The sequence below is a fragment of the Carlito syrichta genome, unplaced genomic scaffold (genome assembly GCF_000164805.1).
Source record: "Carlito syrichta isolate Samal-C Ts95f unplaced genomic scaffold, Tarsius_syrichta-2.0.1 Scaffold139306, whole genome shotgun sequence".
NCBI lineage: Eukaryota > Metazoa > Chordata > Mammalia > Primates > Tarsiidae > Carlito > Carlito syrichta.
The window spans coordinates 96,678-100,899 of record NW_007083402.1 but is presented as its reverse complement, the minus strand read 5'-3'; the positions used below and the strand labels follow the sequence as shown (position 1 = coordinate 100,899).

Here is a 4,222-nt window from a genome sequence, read left to right as displayed (position 1 = left end):
CCAGACTGGAGTGCAGTGGCCGCTCCCAGCCACTGCAGCCTCGACCTGCTGCGCTCTGGCCATCCTTCCGCCTCAGCCTTCCAAGTAGCTGGAACTACAGCCACGTGCTACCATGCCCGGCTCATTTTTTGATTTAGTAGAGATGAGGTCTTGCCAAGTTACCCAGGCGGGTCTCGAACCTGTGAGCTCAGGCAATCCACTCACCTCAGCCTCCCAAAGGTGTGGGATTACAGGCTGAGCCACTGAGCCTGGCTCAAACTGGTTCTTTGACAGGATGAACATGATTGATCAATCCCTGGCCAGACTAACAAAGTAAAAATAAAACAAAAACAAAAAAGCCAGAGAGAAAATCCAAATAAACACTATTAGAAATGAAAAAAGAAAAAAGGCAATATCACAACAGACCCTGAAAAAAATTCAAAAGATTATCAGAGGTTACTATGAATATCTGTATGCATATAAACTAGAAAATCTAAAGGAAATGGAGGATTTTCTTCCAAACTCCCAAAGTTGAATCAACAAGAAACTGAAACTTGAAACAGACCAATAACAATGCAGAAAATCAACTCAATAACAAGAAATTTCTCTGCCCCCCAAAATCCATGGATCAGATGGCTTCTTAGCTAATTTCTGTAAGACATACAAGAAGGAACTGATACCTAGTTTGAAAATATTATTTCCTGACCCATAGGTTGTCTTTTCATTTTGTTGCCTCCTTGTTTCCTTTGCTGTACAGAAGCTTTTTAGTTTGATATACTCCCATTTGATTTTTTTTGTTGCCTAAGCTTTTGATGTGATAGACAAAAATTATTGCCAAGGCCAATAATTTTGATCAAGAAGCTTTTCCCTTGTGTTTTATTTCTGGGATCTTACAGTTTAAGAATTTACATTTAGATCTTTAATCCATCCTGAGTTGGCTTGTGTGTTCTCTATAAGATAAAGGTCCAGACAGGCTTGGTGGCTCAGCCTGTAATCCCGCGCCTTTGGGAGGCTGAGGTGAATGTATTGCCTGAGCCCGCGGGTTCGAGACCCACCCGGGCAACTTGACGAGACCTCATCTCTACTATAAATCAAAAATGAGCTGGGCTTAGTAGTGCATGCCTGTAGTTCCAGCTACTTGGAAGGCTGAGGTGGAAGGATCGCGGGAGCCCAGCTGGTTGAGGCTGCGGTGGCCGGGAGCGGCCACTGCACTCCAGTCTGGGTGACAGAGTGAGACTCCAAGTCAAAATATATATATATATAAAGGTCCTATTTCATTCTTTTGCATGTGTATGGCCAGGCCTTAATTGCTCCTTCTTCACAGGAATTGTTGCCTGTTTCTTTACCCCAATTTTTGCCAAATAACTCCTTTTTGTCCTTCCAGTCTAAGCACAAATGCATATTTCTTAGGATGATCATTTTTGCTCAATCACTATTCTACCTTTAAAAGTATCTTCAATAGAATATACAGTTTACAAGAATGAGAACAATGTTTAACTTGCTCCGTAAGGTATTCTTGAAACATAGAAAAATTCCTAATGCTTAATAAGTACTGAGTAGCATTTGTTACATTCAATTGAAACTTGAAAATCATTCCTATTTGTTAGTTGTGTAAGAAGTGGATTTTCATGAGGCGTCTGTGATTCTTTACATTTTCAACGATGTAGAAGACATGCCAACAGAATATCATTTATGGGTAACATTAAGTATTCTAAAGGATATATATTGATTATTTGTCTGTGGAGGAAAGATTACTTTAAATGGATTTTTCTTCTGAATTCTATTTTAAAGTTGTTTGTAAGTAGAAAATAGAGTTTATATTACATTATGAGACTGTTATATCTTTATTAACTTCACTGCTCAATTTTTAATAAAAGTATATACATTATTTATTTCCAAGTTTAACATACATATTCTCTTTAGCTGGAATGCTGATTCTGGAGGAAAACAATTCTAATAATGAACAGAACTGAAGGCTAATCTTATATTGTTTTATTCCTGTAGCATTTAAAGATCAAAAGCCTGTCTTATAACAAGTTTCATGTTTTCAGCAAATATGCTTTATATTTTTTTAGTTTCCAAAGTTTGCTTTTTACTTGTAAATAGCATGACCACTTACAAACCTCTTTCCACTCTTCTCCACAACTTACAAAGTATTTTACTGCTTACATCACCTATTAGAACTACTTCTACAATGACCCAATGACCATCTGTATAGCTAACTGAATTGTACCCCACATCTTTAAAATAAAAATTGTAAAAAAAGCATTTGTGAAGAATGTATCTTGGTTTTGCAGACATTGCCAGCTTGAGCCTTTTCTCTTCAGCCATTGTCAACCCCACCGTGTTTTTTGACATCGCCATAGATGGCTAGCCCTTGGGCCGAGTCTCCTTCTAGCTGTTTGTAGACAAAGTTCCAAAGATCAGAAAACTTTCATGCTCTGAGCACTGGAGAGAAAGGATTTGGTTATAAGGGTTCCTACTTTCACAGAATTATTCCAGGGATTATGTGCTTGGGTGGTGACTTCACATGCCATAATGGCACCGGCAGCAAGTCCATCTATGGGGAGAAATTTGAAGATGAGAACTTCATCTTGAAGCATACCAGTCCTGGCATCTTGTCCAAGGCAAATGCTGGGCCCAACACAAATGGCTCCCAGTTTTTCAACTACTTTACTAAGACTGAATGGTTGGATGGATGGCAAGCATGTGGTTTTTGGCAAGGTGAAAGAGGGCATGAATTTTGTGCAAGTCATGAAGGGCTTTGGGTCCAAGAATGGCAAGACTAGCAAGAGGATCACCATTGCTGACTGTGGACAACTCTAATAAATTTGGCTTATTTTATCTTAAACTACCAAATCATTCCTTCTGTATCCCAGGAGAGCACCCCCTCTATCCCATTTACTGACAGTATCCCTATAATCTTTGTGCTCTCGCTACAATTCTTTGGGTTCCATATTTTCCTTATTCCCTTCCATGTCTAGTTAGGTTGCAGAGAAATAAAAACTAAATAACAAAAAATTTAAAAAGAATATATCTTTGGTAAAGCCAATTACAAAAAAAGCTGACAAAGGGAATGACAGAATATATGATATTTTGTTGTTTACAAAGAACACACTGGGGATGCAGTCCTTCTTGATGACAAATATCCCTTCAACACCTTCATAAGATATTAAAATTTATGAAGAATGTTGTCACATGCAAAGCATGTTACAGTGTGCTTTCTTTCTTTTTTTTTTTTTTTGAGTTGGAGTCTCACTCTGTCACCCAGACTGGAGTGCAGTGGCCACTCCCGGCCACCGCAGCCTCTGCCTGCTGGGCTCAGGCGATCCTTCTGCCTCAGCCTTCTGAGTAGCTGGAACTAGAGGCGTGTGCTACCATGCCCAGCTAATTTTTTGATTTATTGTAGAGATGAGGTCTCACCAAGCTGCCCAGGTGGGTCTCGAACCCACAGGCTCAGGAAATCCACTCACCTTGGCCTCCCAAAGGCGCAGGATTACAGGCTGAGCCACCAAGCCTGGCTTCTTTTCTTTTTTAATAATTTTTTAGATTTGTATGTATTTTAAAGATGTGGGGTACAATTCAGGACTAGGTAGATAAGAGGTCATTTCACAGGTAAAGTTTGGGCCTCCACACACATGTGTACCACAGCACTGTTCACAATAGCAAAAACATGGAACCAGCCATGCTGCCCATTGAAAGTGGACTGTATAAAAAAAAGTGCTACATATGAATGATGAATTACTATGCAGTCATAAAAAAGACAAAATTAGGAACTTTGCAGCAGTGATCTATCACAGAAACAGAATTGTGAGTGCCTAATGTCTCACGCATAAGCAGACCCTGAACATTTATCATAACACTATAAGAAAAGGTTTGGTAGTAGTGGAATGCTGCCGGGGGGATGGGGCACATAACATTAGTAAGGGTACCTGATCTCAAACCAGGCGAAGTGAGGTGCAAGTACGCTTTTAAAAACTACAACTATTTCAGAAATATGAAATTAACCTCAATAAATAATTTATTTGCAAACACTCACTCCATGCTAATGAAACCTCTTTGGCCAAAATGGTTTTTAACCTTCTAACTTATTCTACAAACCATTTTGACAATAAATTCAAAACTTTTTTTTTTTTGAGTTGGAGTCTCACTGAGTTGCCTAGGCTGGAGCACAGTGGCACTCTCACAGCCACCCCAGAGTCTACCTGCTGGGCTCCAGCGATATTTCCACCTCAGCCTCCCA

At 39.6% G+C, this 4,222-nt stretch overlaps 1 pseudogene; it reads left to right on the top strand.

Annotated features, from left to right (window-relative positions):
• The first annotated feature begins 2,257 nt into the window (after positions 1-2,257).
• Positions 2,258-2,789, top strand: LOC103251329 (annotated as a pseudogene).
• The last annotated feature ends 1,433 nt before the right edge of the window (positions 2,790-4,222 follow it).